General features: G+C 42.2%; 1 protein-coding gene and 1 long non-coding RNA gene across 6 annotated transcripts in view; both read right to left on the bottom strand.

Annotated features, from left to right (window-relative positions):
* Positions 1-17,817, bottom strand: part of LOC135903794 (uncharacterized) — a 468,489-nt gene that overhangs the window by 259,062 nt on the left and 191,610 nt on the right. The gene's annotated exons all lie outside the window — the stretch shown is intronic.
* Positions 1,394-2,776, bottom strand: LOC135903796 (uncharacterized). Its single transcript, XR_010564929.1, has 2 exons — positions 2,645-2,776; positions 1,394-1,670 (listed from the first exon to the last, which is right to left on the bottom strand). It is a non-coding gene; the product is annotated as an uncharacterized lncRNA (long non-coding RNA).

The following is a 17,817-nucleotide window of genomic DNA, read 5'->3' on the forward strand; positions in this document are numbered from 1 at the left end:
AATCTTCCAAATGAGTGTTGAGCCAGAATGGATCCTAGATAGCAATTATTGTATCCCGGCTGTCAGCTTTCACTAACCGAACTGGTGTTCAAGTAACTGAGCATACGGCGGAAGACTGTGGCCTTCTATTAAATTATTCCGTGTGTTAATAAGGCCTGCATTGTAACGAGGAGAGTTTTGCAGATGGCGGAAAGTTCGTTTAAATTCAGCCTAAATAGTTTCCTTCTGTGCTGTGAAAGACGCTTCCTGCGTCGGTGTTGCCCTTAGGGCGTCTAGTTCCACCCTTTCAGGATGACATTAGGTGGGCTGCACTAGAGACCGTTTTCAGGAGCGAAGATCGTTGGACCATTGTTCCACGCGTCGCTGGCGCAGAAAGCAACGAGGCTACTGCAGCAGTACTTCAAGTCGGCAGGTCTCTATGGCTATTTACAGACTTGGTGTGCAACTTCAAGTGCGCGCGCAACTCGTTATCTCTCCCTCTCTCTTTCCTTCTTTTTCATTTTTCGCCCTTCGTCTCTTTCCCATATACAGGGTAGCAAACCGGGCGTGCGGCTGGTTGACATTTCTGCCTTTTCTTGATTCTCTTTCTCTCTCTCTTGCAAAGGCATTTTGCTTTGCCAGGAAGCTTCGGCTGCATATTGATGCAGAGCGGAGATGATGCTGTCAACGTACTTGTTCCTTAGGTCTGGGTCAACCAGCGCTGCAATGACACCGATGACGGCATAACTGATGGAAGGAAGTTTCATGCATTGCATAGACCACTATTATAGATAGACAGCATTGTAGACGGCATGCATAGATTAGCAATAGGCTTGCTCTCCAATATATTGCAGATAGAATCATTTCATTTCGGACACGTAGTATATATTTTCCTTCCACTTCCTAAGTAAACTGAAGTGAACACAAGATCGGAGCCTTTCCACGCTAACATTAAAGGAATTATGCACTGCATATTTATTTCTAATTTGCTGATTAGAATGACAGAGTATCAGGTAATACTGGGGCAATGAGAGACACCGCAGTGGAGCCCTTTGGATTTTGGAAAAACCTCTGATTCCTTAACGTACATCGAATGGCGGATATGTGTGAATGTTTTTTTTAATCCGATCCTCATCTGAGCCCCATCGCCATGTTCAGAATTCAACCCGCAACTTCGTGCCCAGCAGTGTAGCTTCATAGCCTCAATACACTGTGGCTGTTCATAAACGCAGCAATTCTTTTCGTAAAATTAGCAGTGTACAACAACATTTCTCGGCAGATGCCCAGTTTGTTCCTCCTGCAATTAGATTTTCTTGAAACATGACACTTTATTACATTTTCCCAACACGTGGTGGCCAGGGATGCTGGTGGTTCCCGTTCAGAACACCATCCCTTCAAAATGAAAGCAACTTAATCAGTAGAAAACCCAAACCAAGCTTGAGCCTTTATTCCGGATTATATGAGGTGCTTTCAGTGAGAGCCGTATGCCACTTGTACGTCTTCATGGGTCGGGCGTTAAATTGTTTCCGGCAAGCAGAAATGGGTCATGTTGCAATCTTTCATGCAACAGATCTTATTCTGCTGCTCGCACTTCAGGTCGTCGCATGTCTTCCCGTCTGGTTTGTAACGGCTGCAGTCTTCTTTACCTCTGTCCACGAAACAAGTGGTCGTCACCTCTTTCTGCGCATTTGCTGCATGGGAAAATGATAGCATTTATTTACTCCTATGAAATCCTTTTATTTATTATTGATTAGGACAGCCTGGCCAATGTTCAAATAAGATTTTCCTTTTTTTGTGCTACAAAGACATTAAGAAAAAAATTAAAGAAATGAATTTGAACAGCCGCACCGATAACGTATCTACGCTTTAAAGCAAAATATAAGCGGTCAGTAAACGAGTGGTCCTTACGTAATCACCCCCAAATGGAACACCAAAACTCGCTTCGCGAATGCTCACAAATACAAATATGTATGCTGAGTAATGTAGTGCTCTTGCTGGTAGTATGCCAGGTTTGGTCCAGTGTCGTTGCGCTGCGACAGTACCGCCCTATTTCTTATTCTAAATGGCCTCTCCTGCAGTGTGTTATTTTACTGATAAGCTTCAATGTTAGAAACCTCCACGGTGGCTACGTCAGAGTTAGGTGCTCCGAAATCATTCTAACCACTTCGGATTATTTACCGGGTACCAACAACTCAGCACACGAGTGGTATTAGATTTAACCTATGTCTAAACCCTGCCACTGAAGGCGGGAGTCCAACGCGTGACCTCGTACTCAGCACCAGCACGCCATACCTATGCTGATTGACCACAAGGGTTGTAACGTACGTTAGCGTCAGTGCAGAAGAAAACATACAAATATACGTTTTCATTCATGGCGGTCTTCAACGCATTTCATATACAATCATACAATTTTTGTGCAGTTTGTGTGTGATTTAATTATATCAATAATGCCTTTATGTCTGTGGCGGCTGAGAAGAAGCGATATTCATCTTAATAAAATCAGGGTTGTGTTGTCCATGCCATACAAGTTCACGTATATAATAGCACTCTCTTTTTGTAACCCCTTATAATGAAATTAGAAAAAGCTTTATGTACGCATTTCAAGAGAGGCCTATTTAAGATGGCAAAAGATCTCCGCTTTTGGAGAGGTTGATTGTTTTCTCACCACAGTCGAAGAGAATATTGACCGTCATGCAGACGAAGATGCCGAAGGTAGCAACGCCGAGCAGAGTTCCAGGCTTCATTGCAGCGACGCCAAACGCAATCTCTCTGGCTATTCAGAAAAGAAGATGCCCAATGGTGGCTTCTCTCTCGTGTTATAACGGATGCCAAATGCACTCATCTTTTATAGCATTGATGAAAAACAGTGTTAAAAGAAGGCTGATCCACGTGCCGGAAGCACGTAGACCTCTTTGGTATGCCGTCCTTGCCTCGCGTGGTGTTTGTCGTAAATCTTAGTGGACAGATCTAGAAATGTGCCATGGCCTTTTTGAAGCAGCATTCACCATGGCAACTTGTATACTAGTGCGTGGCATGTGCGGTGGGTGCAACATGTTCAGAGTCGTAAATTTGGGATGCGTCGCATGTCGGCGTAGCAGCAAAGATAAGCCCTTCTGAACTTATCCACGACGAAAGTACGCTGTAAAAAGTTCGCAATGCCGCACCTGCAAAGTACCAGCCTTTATTCATTATTGCTTTTCTCTCTATTTTCCTCCTTAGTTTCCAGCGCCATGTCCATACCGTATATTTTAACCCACATGAATATTTGGGCGGTATTCGATGGAGACGCACACATGCATACGCAAATATAGAACTGCAGGTGGTGCAACGTCCTCTGAGCACGTGCCTGTAATGTTTTATACTTGTTGTAAATCCTTATAGTAGTGATACACTTGTGTCACTATAGGCAGAGTTAGCCAGCCAGGGTGGCATCATTTTTTTCACTAACGTGTCATATGGACTGGCAGTTGCTGTTCAATTTGTCACTGTTGTCATTTCGCCATTGTCTGTGATCTTCTTGACGCATAGGGTGATTACACCTAAGCTCAAAACACGCACATGACTTTATTCGATAGTATGACAATATTACAGTGTCCCAATGGGAACCTCTGTACTCGTGGTCTGTTGGCACGTACGCTTTATCTCTTGCCAACTTATCACGCTATAAGAAATTTTTATATCATCGTTACTCGTCGACGGGTATTATATATGAGATTTCACGAGATAGGAATGGCTGTTTATTGAGTAGCCATACATCTAAATAGCACATTACTTAAAACAGAAAGGCCCACATTTAGAGGAGAACGAAAATTTAAGAGAAATAATATTTCTGAACGACCCTCAATCCCCTTAGCCTGGAGTTTTAAGGGTACACGCAGGCACCGAATCTCCGTGAGGACTTGTGTGAAGCCTTAACAATCCACAACCGGCCAAATTTCATACTTCAGAAACACCTTCAGCCGTATATGCCCGACGTCTTTCTTATCTGAGACTAGCGAAATCAATAGAAACATCGATGCTTCAACCTAAAGGTACCATTCCACTAGAGTGATTTCAATTAGGACCTATGGAACACCCTGTCACAAGTTGATGCCGTCGTTTTTGCATCAATAACGCTTGGGTTTTCGCCAATTGAAATCTCGTGAATTCTCTTTTTCAAGTGCTTAGATATTTTTAGAAAGTTGTTACGTGGAGCGCACACGCATCAGCTGTGACAGACCGCTAGCCTCGATGACAACGGCAGCAGTGTAATGAGTGTTTGTCTCTCATGGCTTTTACTGGATGGCAACGGTGCTACTCATCGGCAATGTTATTTATTTGATGTGACAAGCATTTCAGCGTTATCATGTTGTTAGAGCTAACAACATTGCGTTAGGGCAGGCGGCGAGTCGAGGACAAATATTTCTGGTCAGTTAAGTTCCGCCGCTGGGCCCGTACTCACAATTAGTGTTAAGCGCTAAATCAGTTAGTGAGTTAACCGTTAGTTAGTGACTGGCTGCGCAGTTAGTGAAGGCGGCGGCACATCGACAAAAACATTGTTTACGAAAAAACAAAAGATTAATTCGATCACTTGTAAGGGCTAAACCCTTCGCTAAATGGTACGAAGATCACGCCATTCACAAAGGCTTGTTCATCAAGTGCAATAATCGCTGCCATGGACGGAAGAATGTTATACAATACAATCCAACAAAGCAATGCAGAAAAAGTAGGATCTAATGAAAGGCCATTCACAATTTGAAGCGTTTTTGTGCACGGCTTGTACTCTAAATATAGTGGATTAATTTGAATAAACAGCACTGACTAAGCACGTTGTATCAACAAAGCTTCTGCGTGTGTAACTGCGTGCATTATAATGGGACAGTAAGAAAAAATGTTACGTCAGTCAATTAATGAACTACTTATTCAACAGCAACATTGTAGCTGCTACAGTGAGAGGAGGCTTCTTTAGTCCTCAAAAAGACCTCCAAAACAGAATACTACCGAAAACGCCTAGTTTGGCTTGGCCAAACTAGGCGTCAGCATTTATTTTATTCTTCACATATCAAATTCTAATTGATAAGTGTGCCCTTGTTCTTTTTCTGTTGGTGGATTCGATGCTTTCGACTGCGATGTCCGTTCAGTTACACGGCGTTGAGCTGAAGACCTCATCGACAGGGTGCGAAGCCTGTGGCGTGACTCACGTTGCGCATTTTTGGCCACTAGTAGAGTTATAACATGAAGTACGCCTTAGGGGCGGATAGTAGGCACCGATACCTTAAAGAAAGACCGTTAATCAAATTCGCTATAAAAATCTTGTGAAATATCTTCTAAACTTTATGTGGAATGGGCCCTATATAGAAGTGCCTCAAACGTGTCGCCAACGTTACCTCCCTCTTATAAAGATCCGCTTGGCTTCACAGCGATTTGACACTCTCTCTTCAATATAGCCAGAAACATGCACAAAGCTGTTTTCTTTTTTTCTTTTTCGTTCTCTATTTATTGCTTACACAATTGAGAGTTTTGGTTCTGTAACTGATTTTAACTTTTTAGAGTTTTAACATTCACGGAAAGTGGCATTACTGACTGTTGGCGGCAGTATTGCTCCATGGCACGATTTTCTAATGCGTGTTCATGGAGAGGTCTGCAATTCCGCGCATCATCGACTGCGAGTGCAACGCAAAAAGCGCTCAACTTAAAGGGACACTAAAGTGAAACAATAAATCAGTTTAAACTAATGAAGCATTGTTTGAGAACCCTGCAGGCAGTCATTTCAAAAAAATAGTTTGATTATTAGATCATAAAATGAAGGTCCAAGAATCAGTATTTGAATTTCGCGCCGAAACCCCAGCGCCGGTACGTCAGCGTGACGTCAGGGATTCCAAAGTATGTTTTCGCATTTGGGCCGCATTGGCTGAATAAAGGTTCCCGAAACTTGCCATGTTTAATATTTGGTTAATTTAGAACACAATGTAGTCAATCTGTACCGCTATATATAATTTATAGGCCCTAGAAAATGCCATCAAAATCCAAGAAGTCACAGCCCCCAGGTGCGGGAACTTAAGTAGGCGTCGCCACCCGTATTTCGTCCTTGCGCTCTTTCTGGCTTACCAAACGTCTTATCGTTGTAAGAGTGGTATTTTTTGTGTTGTAGAACGGTAATTTATTGATGCAGAAGAAATCATTTTTCACTTTAGTGTCCCCTTTCGGCATGTGGGAGTCTCTGGACTCTGGATATACGGATGGCTCTTCCACTCAGGCCAGCTCCACCAGCGCAGTGGTTATACCATCACGATCACTAAGCATCCAATACAAGATTTCTCATTTGACAACATCGACTGGTTCGGAGCTTGTTGCCCTCCGAGGTGCCGTTGATTATATTAATAACCAACCGGCTAATCGGTGGGCTATAATCTGCGATTCCAAGGCGGCCTTACAATGTCTTCTAGCATCTCTTCGTCGCGGGTCATGTGAACAACTCGTGTCGGAGATACGAGAAATGCACCATCTCATGATCGCGAAAGGACACGACGTCGTGTTTCAGTGGCTGCCTGGTCATTGTGGTATCTCCGGCAACGACCTCGCTGACGGAGCTGCTAGAAAAGCACACGAAGGAGCAACCCTTGTTTCAATACCTTTATCGCGGACCGACGCAGCCCAACACTTAGGCAAGCTAGCGCACTCTTTGACATTGGAGAAGTGGCACACATCTGAATTCACTCACCATCGCTTGCATTCCCTCGATCCCTCTATGCAACGGTGGCTGTTACCAGGTCTTCCGCGAAATGAGGAAACAGTGCTGTGCCGCTTACGTTTGGGAGTCGCATTCACAAATGCTTATGCATTTCTGATTGGAATGGCTGGTAGCGCCGAGTGCAATGCCTGCGGTGTCGAGGAAACCATAGAACACCTACTGTGTTACTGCCCATCTTATGAAAATGAAAGGCAAGACCTCTGCACAGCTCTCAATCAGCTAGATGGGAAGCCGTTAACCTTGAAGATCTTGGGACCATGGCCTCGCATATCGCAGCTACAAAAGGCCACAAAAGCGCTGCTGCGATACTTGAAAGCGACCGGATTGAGTGAGCGCCTGTGATTCGGACTGAGTGACCGACTGATATCTCCAGTGGACTTTCTCTTCTTTTCATCTTTCCGTCCCCCTTTCCCTTTCCCCAGTGTAGGGTAGACAACCAGGCTCAGTCCTGGTTAACCTCCCTACCTTTCTTTTATCATTTTCTCTCTCTCTCTCTGGACTTTCGCACTGCGTGCTCTGCGAGGTTGCCAAAGAATGTGCGACATTTTTCTTCTGTTTACCTAAGACACAGTCACATATTGCGCATACAGTTGCTCCTTGTTGATTCTTATTCCTGCATCATAATACAGAAGCGCATCTTTTTCTTGTGAATATTGTCTCCGTAAAAGCAAGAATAAACCAATAAAATATTATCGTGCTGTTTGAAAATCACACTTATATAGTAAGTCACCTTGCCGGGAAAGCAACATAACGGAAATGAAGGCTACTGATGAGACAAACTAGATAATGCAAAATTCTTAGCAAGCAACTAAACTTGCGAAAGGCGGCATTGGCAATGTTTGCTAGTATTGTGGCAAGTTCCTTTATATCTGAAAAAAAAGGATTAAATTATGATTTAACCACGCGCTCACACCCAAATGTTCTTCCTATAAAAAGTATAGAAGGAAAAGGGCTGCTTCCGAAAATAGCAAAGCAGTGTATAAGCGGGTAAGCAACTTTTCCTGTATGAACACCGTACGGCCGTCGGACATTTCAAAGACTGAAAAGAACAGCTCGCATAAGTAAAGCAAGAGGTAGATTCCCGGACAAGGAAACATCAGTTCGAGATAAATGCAATAAGCATAATCGAAGCTGTAAAGTCATTTCACGCATATTGTGCTGCTTCGGAAACTTGAACTCCGTGCACCCAAAGGCTGATGAAAAAAAAATTACAGACTGACAAGAAAAGGAACAAACATCGGTTGCGGGGCACCAGGGAATAAATTCGCTCGGTAGACATACTTTGCCTCGATCTGAAAACTTCAAGACACGCTGGCGAAGCAGTATTGCTTACAGTTGAGTTGTTAGATATGTTTTTCTTTTGCATGCCTCTATTGAGAAGGATCATTCTGTAAGGCAGTCAGTTTCTGCAATATCAAGTGCGTGGCTTCTAGGCGAACTGTCGGCTCAGTAAAGGAATTCGTAGGTGAACTTTGGCTGCAGCAGCCACCATTATTTAAAATATTTCCATTAAAGTTTCTGCTATAAGGAAAAGACTTCGGGAATTCACTATCCGGCTACACACTGTAGTTTGAATTATTCCTATTTGGAATATTTAGAGTCAAGCACGTAGTGTTTACTTTTTTCATGCTTGGATAAATTTGAGAAATGTGGTCAAAACAATAATAAAGCACTTCGGTTTAATATTTTATTCTCGTGCTTTGTAGTGCTATCGCCCTACTGCCTAGAAACTTTACGCTCAGAATTCCGGGCAAGCCGACTAAAGTCCCAATGCGATAGCGAATTGCGTTTTTATGCAAAGCCGTTTATTCAACTTAAAAGCAAAAGCAACGTGCGTATTTAGGACCATCAATATATTCTGCGTAATCTGTTTCAGGGTGCAAATAACCATGTCACATTTGAGAAAGAGGAATAAGAGAAAGGTACAGAGGTTAACTGGAGAAGAAATGCGGTTTGCCAACCTACGTACACTGAGGAGTGGTACATGAAGAGGCCCGTGTAAAGTTAAGCAGAAAAAATATATAGAACGAAACAAAGCACATGCGCACTGCGTTCACAGCGCAGTATAACAATTGAATCTTATCAGTGCTAAAGTCATTAGTGCAGGTTTGTTGTCCGTAATAACTGCAACATTCGTTCTGTGGCCCTTTTCTGCGATGGCTTGGGAGGTCTCCATTCAAAACTGACTTATTCTCACAATGGTCTGTCGTCAATACGAGCTAGCGCAGTCGGAAGCATTTATCTCTACACACTGTTTTCAAAACAGCCACACAAAACACGTGGAAGTGTCTCCGCGAGACCGCACTCATCACTCACAGCGTTGTCAGCCATTCAAATTGAAGGCATACAATTTTATAAAGGCTACTCCTAGACACAGCAAATACAGTCCCAGTTGGATACATAGGTGTCGCGAGGAATCCAAGCGGCGCAGTTGGTTGTTTTGAATCAAAACTTCGTTACTGCCGCACGAACATCAACGGTATCAATTCTTGTGTGGTGTCTTCAAGAGCTATCTTCGTAATGTTATTGGCATGCTCTTTATACATAATGCCTCTTAGACTTCGAAGCTACTGAGACGTAATGTAGTACCCTTTCTCGGTCTACGTATGAGCGAGTTCCCTGATCTTGAACGAGTTCATTGAACCAGAGCTGCTTTTGAATCGCAGAATACAGACGATCTTTGAGGTTTTCTCGAGGTTGACGAGGCGAAGTGCAGCCCTAAGAACAAGTTCTCCAGCCGTAGATGTCATCAGGGGGCCCGTCTTGAAACAATGTCGGGACTCTGGCTAGGAAAACAATGGCTTCTGCAATACTGTTGAAAGTAGCCAACCCCCTACTAACATGTGGGCGTAGTCGATTATCTCTCATGCGAAATAACCAAACATAGCTGTCTAAGAGCAGGAGATGACAGCTAGTATTTATTTCTGATTGCTGGTATATGTCATGTGCAGTCCGGGTCAAACCAAACACAAAGAAGGAGTCGGTGGCTTGGTTGCCAGAGAGAAGCTTGGTGGAGGACACGAGTGCAGCTTAGAAACCTTGCCCGAGTCCGTTCCAACGCCTCACTATCTTCAGAACGACTACAGACATCATTCGGTCCTATAATCACTGCTCATTCAATAAATATGGGAAAAATGCTTTGTATATAGTGTGCGAATGCCACATACAGATTATTTTTTTTTCCTTGAGGTTGCAAGAACACGCAATGTGTTGGAATACTTGTGCATGTATGTATTTCCAGCAAGTTAATACATTTGTTTTAATGAAAGATTCAGCTGAACATCCTGTTACTCTGTATTCCTTAGTAAAATTATCCATCAGACAATGTAACTGTAGCTTTTAGGATGGTCTACTGCAATATACTAACTTTCTACCAACTTAAAAATACCATCTCCTGATACGAGCCCCGGGTTAATGACGAACTAAGCTTAGCAACGGGGAGCGAAAGCATTTTATTGCCGCTTTATTTGTCGTGGGTACTCTATTTTCATTTTCATCATTCAGTAGCTCACTTTTGACTAATAGCTTCAGTAGAAATGTATCGTACGAGAAAGCAGTTTAAACATTTATTGTTTAAAGTCACACAAAATCAGCAATGTTTCGTTTTTTGCTGTTTTGTACGTAACGACTCTTACACGTGTTTGTATTGCTCCCCCCCCCCCCCTTGTGTAATGCCTTCGGGCCTTCAAGGTGATAATAAATGAAATGAAATGAAGTACGCTGAATTTGCTTTGCTGTCAATTCAATGCTAAAAATAAAGGAGCTTTTCCGCCCAGGCCCACTTGTAGCTCCCTTGTTATATATGCTAAAGGTCGCCAATATACATTTTCTGTTTTTAAAATTTCTAAAATACGTCAGCATCCCAGCCTGAGAACCCATTAGCATTTGATGTTTTGTACAGGAAGTACAGTCACGTCCACAAAGCAATTCATGACTACTTCATTTAATGATGTCATAATTTTTGGAAATCGGACATTGGATATTCTGCATGAAAATATACGCCCCTGAGGCAGATGGTATAATTAGGATAACAGACAGTTTTAATAATAACCACTTAACAGCTAGTACAGTGCAAAATTTATAAGCCTCTGGTGTATACGTTCTGCAGGAGCCAACAAAGTGGATGAAGGTTTATCAGAAAGAACATTGTCATCCACCCAAATTTAGCACGAAACAAAAAGAGAAACCCGAAATAGTTTCTCAGAATGACAGCTTCGAAGTTAAAGAAACAGAGGCTCTTCAAATTCAGCATTTCTTATCGCACAGTTCAATAAACAGTTGGCATATAACCCATAATTTATCATAATGCAAACAACGACTGAACTTATGCGGCATTATGAACAAACAAATTCGCATCATTCGTACGAGAGGCGAAAGAATAGCTAGCTTTCAGTGACTCCCTTTGGCATTCAATTCGCTTAAAAGCATGAATGTGAAAACAATACAGGCTATTATAGCTTATGAGACGCTCAAATAACTCAAAAATGTATGTAAATTGCAGTACGCCATGATAATTTAGTGAATACCAGGGTATTGCAATATTCTCGACAACACAGCAACCAATGAAGTCACACGACAAACACATCGGCAGGTTATTTATGCTGTATTCTTTAAAACCCGCATCGTTCATTATAGGCAGATTCGAGGGGTGTGCTTCCTATTCGAAGTTCCTAATAGTAATCGCATACTATACACTAACTATTCGTATCCGTATATGAAAGAAAATTATTTGGTATTTTCGAATATCGTTACTAACCAAATGCTTCCGAACGAACTGTTAAAGACTGGTTACCGTTCTCTATAACGTAAGTATCGCAAACTATCAAAAATGATAATGATGTAAGCTTTCGAATCAATGCATAAACAAAATGGGCAGTGCAAGCTCTAACTCTGGTTTCATTTCGGCAGCCTACACCCGAACCTGCGACTTTTGCTTGTACTCTGTCATTTACTGTTTTCAGCAGTCCAGTCATGTAGCGCTTTTATCTTTTACGCTACCACCGGTGGTGTTTTTTCCTTTTTTTTCTTCCAATAGGCCCTTTTACACGTGTCTACGGCACACAAGTCCTTCAGGCGTTTCTTCACGACAAATAGCGATGTTTGTTCCAAATTGATCCTTTGTAACCAGATCGCCTTCCTTTTTTTGCACTAGTCAGTACAGGCCTGGTACCTAAGTAGACTGAAATAAATATTTCTGTTTTAAAAAGGTATATGCGTGGGCGTCTGACTAATTATGGTATTAGACTTACGGTCATATTCGACATTGCATACTTACTATTCGTATCCAAAATCTAATGCTTGTGCAACTCTTGTAGACACACAAGGTTTGTTTGAAATTCCAGGACCATCCATCTATTTCATATGTATCCGCTTATTGAATTCAAAATTCCACTCACTGTAAATATATATATGCAGTCCTTGTCTATAGATAATATTTACAGACCGTTTACAAGAAACGCGATGTGCATGGAACTGTGTGCACTCTAATTCCAGTGTTACTGTGGTTTTGCGGAAAAGGACATATCCCTTTCTTCTAGAATGCACTCATCATGACACAGCACGAGTTCGACTGAAATTATGAAATTATAACAATATGCATGTGTTAACTATTCTTATGTTTCTTCTATAGAAACCATGTCCTTTAAATGTAGAAAATTATATTTGCAACTGAATGGTGCCACACCTATGCGCCCTCTCTTATCGAATCAACAAAAAAACATATTGCAGCAGGATCAGTGCACGCCCTATATGATAAATTGAATTTTTGTGAGCTCTGGGAATTTGTTAAACCAATAGCCATGCACTACAGTATTCATTGGCTGAAACGTATATATGTATGCATTTTATTATGCTAAGTATGTTCTTGCTATGGATCATGTTGTTTGCGAGAAACGAACTTGGTCTAAGTGCTAGCTATAGATATCATTTGCCGCACTGTGGGCATCGCTACTGAACAGCAACAATCCGCCAGACGGCACCCATGAGCGCCTTGGCACGTTCTAGGAAATGCATGCATAAGTATAAACTAAATCATTAATGTAGGACATGTATTAGCGGTGTGTATTCTGACGCTCATTGCCTATACGTTTCTGTAATAGCCGTTGATCTGCCACAGCGCACAGATTGCTCTATTTGTAGACGCACTTCTAATAAATGTGTGTGTGTTTTTTTTTGCACTATGCGGCTCACTAGTGAATCGCGTTGGAAGGAGAGTCAGGGTTAAGGCAATCAAGGTAAGCTAAATCCTTGATATGAATTGCGGAACAGGAGCCAGAAGCAGCTATAAAGCCACTAATCAGAAGAAATGGAAACATTTTACTATTTCTTGAAAACATCACTGTTCTTGTGCATAATGGTCAGCTGACCTCAATGCATCTGAGGTTTGATTTTTGTCATGAGTCTATGCACCGGGGCATGCTGATTCTATTGAAGTTCACACACAACGCCCTAAAATATTCGCAGCGGGAAAAACTTGAACGAACACAAGTGAGAAGCGCAACCTATAATAGTGCATAGTTAGGTTGTGGAGGTAAGGAAAGAAGAAAGCTAAAAATCTCACTTCTCATTGCAATGGTTGTAAGTAATTGAGTTTTACTTGAGTTTTACTGAAGCGCTTCCACCGCGAATTTTGTTGGGATAGTGTTTGCGGCTGCCCCATAAAGCAAGCGAAAGTAGGCGTCTAACGCAAGGCAGTTACCACTCTCCGATTACGTACAAACACCAGAGCGTACAGAACGTAACGAGCTTGCAGACACATAAATGTACTGTGATTCACTTTTTTCTTCGTGTACCTTGCTTTGTCATGATTAATGAACCTTTCACCAAAGCGTGAATAAAAACTGCGGCCGCCGAAAACGATCGTAAAACACGGAAAGAGGCCTCATAAACAGGGTACCAAAGTCGAAGCCCTCTGGTTTGTTGCGCAGCGTGGCGCTGTTGATCCCATATTCTACAAAAATTGCACTGCCTTATATCTGTGTCGGCATTACTCCCTTATATTCTTCTCATGCGAGGCTGTTCATGCTTGACCGCCCATACGGCCGAATGCACACTGCCGGATGAGCTTCGCTAAGGGTACTTGGTATTTTTATGTCATTTACAATGAATCAAGTATAATCACTATGTTGTTGGTTATTGTGTTTTCTTAGAAGGTGTATTTGACAAAAGACATTTTTTTTTCAACCGCATACTTAGTCTCAAATTTAAATGCCCCATCTTGGTCACGGTAACTCCATTGTCGTACTTGCTGTTGTTTCCGAGTCACCTAGCACTGTTTCGGCTTGGTGGCTTTTGTTCGACCAAAGCTTTATGTTTTTATTTGAATCACCTTTCATAGACCTCGCTGCGTTCTTCAAATTTTCATTGGACGTCAAATTGCTTTTTAAAAACTAAATTCTGGGGTTTTACGCGTCAAAACCCCTATATGACTATGGAGTACGGCGTAGTGGTGGGCACCGGAATAATTTTGAGCACCTGGGTTTCTTTAACGTGCACCCACTGCATGCTGCTATTCATGTAGAATGAATAAAAAAAGAAGTTAAACACTCAATTGGTTGTCTACTATATTTAGGCATACCGACACCTGATTTGTGAGATCGCTACCACCCAAAATTCACTTTCGTAACTTTTATTAAGTTACATACACTGCACTGATCTGACATTTATTCCAGATAGAAAAAAAGAATGCAGCTTTTACTTTTAGAATTTTAGTAAGCCATGATGATCTTAACTCGCCCACCTTGAGACAAAATTTTAATGTTACGATGACACAACTTGATGTTTAAATGGCATGCCTTAAACAGCGGAAATAGGTAAAACAACTTGATCACCATGTATGCTTGCAGTTGGTAAAACATAGATTCGGGCATATTTAACAAAAATCCAAGTGTCAAACAATTCCCTGGGAGTTCATTTCGACTCGAGATTTCAAACCAGGAAGTAGGATAATTAATGGTACCACCGTCCAGCGTTAGACCACTGAACATTCGACTCAAGTCGCTGTTGTCGCATCATAGCCACCAAAATATTTCAGCGGCCTGATTTTTAGATTTAATTTAGGTCACCCCATAATTTCCTCTACTCCTCTTTGATGCCAAAAGCCTCAAGAACTCTCCTTAACGCAGCTCTCACAGCATAAATGTCGATAATAAAATAAATTTCTGCCATGAATGTTTCACATGAGCATATCATCAAATGCACAGCAGTACATCGAAGCGCCTAATATTAGAAATTACTGAACAAGCTCACCAAGAGGCGCACATTTATACATTTATAATCGAATGCTGTTTCACAAGTAATTTTATCGCGCTAATAGGTCACTCGAGATGGGCCAGTTGCCATTTTGGAGCTTTACCATTTTTTTCTGTTACGCTCTTTGTCATGCTCTTTCTTGATTTCTATTACCTGACTCAATGTTTACGTGAACAGCAGGTATGTTGTGCACGCCAGCCGTCATGGTTTTTTCAGTTACGCCTTTCAAAAAACGCAAAGCCGATTAGAAAAACAACCGCAAACTGGCATGTTTTATAGACTTAGGTTGACTTCGTCATTCGAAGTCCCTTAATTCAACGCAACTGTTTTCCCCCTCGAAAGTATTTATTCCTCAAATTTTGATGTAATCTGTTTGAGCGACTTCTGGTCTTCAATCGGTGGCCTTTTCAAAAGTAAGCGACAGAACATATTACATACAAAACAAGCCTAATGAAACGAGAGTACGCATGATACGATGTCGAGAAGTCGCGAAACTTGCAGTACATATATGTCTGTAATGGGGAAAAAAATCAGCCTTTTTTGTTTTTATTTCCGATCGCCTGGCGTTAAGACTTTTGTTTACAAAAAAGACCTTAAGGCAAAATACACGCAGCAAACAGTCACAGTAGAGATAAAACTCTGCAGGCAGTAAGCTGCGCCTTCCTTACCCCCTTGAAGGTCATGAAGTTAGGATTTACGAGTCATCACATTTATGACCTCCGTTTTATTGCTTCGTGCCCTGTAAATTTGCTCGTTCAGTTCAAATTGTCGCGTACGATTTGCAAGTTCGTGCACACACACAGTGCTGACTGCTCAACGCTGCTTTCGGAAACGCAAGGATTTACTCTGATGGCAGTTTCAAGAATATGAGAAAGAAGTTTGGTTTTGATGGGGAATCAATATTGGAGGCAGGACTATGTTTAGAAATGGCGCACATGTTTTCAGAAAGGGATATATTACTACTACAATTTGGAAGTTTGGAACACAGATCGACTTTTTTTGTTTACTATGGTTACAGAAAAGCAGTAAAAAATCATTTTACCGTGTATGTGGTCTCTGTTCCTTTGATATTTTACTGCAGACTACATTTTAAAATTGTTTGTGTTCGAGTTAAGCTTCAGTTTTGCAAAATTTTGTTATCACCGATTCCAACAAACCTTATAAGCCCTCATAGGTTCTCCAATCGACGGAAATAGAATATTTCGTTCCTTACTCGTCCGATAAACAGAGGCTGTTTAGGGTGAAAGAATGGTCGTTCGCCAATTTCGCTGGATGTACTCTTGAATGAGTCAGCGTCACTTACCTTACGCTTGAAAAGACCACACAAACAATTTGCTAAAGAAGATAATGGAGTGTTCTGTACTCCTATCGAGTTCATTAGCAGTCATTAAATGTTGAGAAGCCAAAGGACGTGTAGTTATTGTCACATGATCTTGCCTGCGCTAAACCACTTCTTTTCTTTTTTACAGCAGCATGTGCAAGTGGTTGCGCATGAAGTTTCTGAGTCAATGGGATTCTTATGAATGTAGAAAGTTCCAAGTATCCTGTTAACAAAGCAGCACAGAAAAAAATACATTTGGAGAAAGTCGACCGAGCTTTGTTTCTTGGTTTCCGAACAATTTCTTGACGTTGATTACGACACGACGATATTTCATTGATATCTTTAGTTATGAAATGCAATATTACGACGGTGGCTGTACGGTGCCGTACAAATTCACCGGCTCGATTAGCATTCACATCAAGACATTGACAATTTTTGTGGAGATCCTCTAGACATTCTTTCTCCTGTAACACAAAGTCCCCCGCTCTCCCTTGGTGTATGTGACGTGTGAGCACTGGATGCGCGGTAACTCTGTGGCTGTGAAGCTGCGCTGCTTAGCACAACGACGCGGGCTCGCTTGGTTCGATTACTGTCCACGGCAGCCCCATTACGATCGGTGCGAAGTTCAAAAACGCTTCTGTACTGTGCATTAGATGAATGTTAAAGAACCATAGGTGGTCAATGGTAATCCGGAACCCTCCAACGACAACGTCTCCTAAAACCCATTGTGCAGTTCCGGGGCTCTAGCCTAATAATTTAATTTTTACATTGACTGATCTGTTGCCCATAATCGATGAGTTGTAGTCTGCGCGATTTCGCTTCTCTGTTCTGTTGCGTTGTCCAAATTCGCCGCCCACGACACTAAACAATCGCTCACCAAGATTAATTTCTTTCGGCTACATATCATTACTGAAATGCGCTGGAAGCCACTTCAGAATATGCCGATAACCGACCTCACGTGCAATGCAAACCAGCTTTGGTTCCTACGCCTAGCAGTCATAAGCTTACGCGAAACTGAATACAGATGCACAAGTATAAGACCATGTTGCTATAGATTCTGTGGCAACTAGTAATATACTTTGGTGATATTTATTATATCTTTCTTCTTCCAAACGTTGCACTTCTGAAAAGCTTGCTTTTTTAATCACTGCACCGATAACAATCAGGAGTGCCATCGGAGATGGTTGTTCGGCCCGTTCGTTCGGTTACTGGCGTGCGCGATTGGCGTACTCCGCGCCGACGTCGCCAGCACGGGGCGCGGCCATGTTTTTGGTGACCTCAAAATGACGACACGCTCCTGTCGATCATCCTCCCAGCAAGCATTTCCTCTGCTAGGCGCCGAACCCAATGGGAGCTGGGAAGTTTGGAGCGATCATACGGCTTCGCATGGCGCGTCTGGTGGATTGCATTGGATCCAACCGGCGGCTGCGGCATGGCCCGTTTGGATCGAATCCATACTTTAATTCGAGAAAATGGCGCTTCCATTGGGAACTTAGGTTGTTGCGCTGGCGTTTCTAGAGGAAGGAGGAGAGCGGGT

Source organism: Dermacentor albipictus, chromosome 4 (assembly GCF_038994185.2).
Source record: "Dermacentor albipictus isolate Rhodes 1998 colony chromosome 4, USDA_Dalb.pri_finalv2, whole genome shotgun sequence".
Taxonomy (NCBI): Eukaryota; Metazoa; Arthropoda; class Arachnida; order Ixodida; family Ixodidae; genus Dermacentor; species Dermacentor albipictus.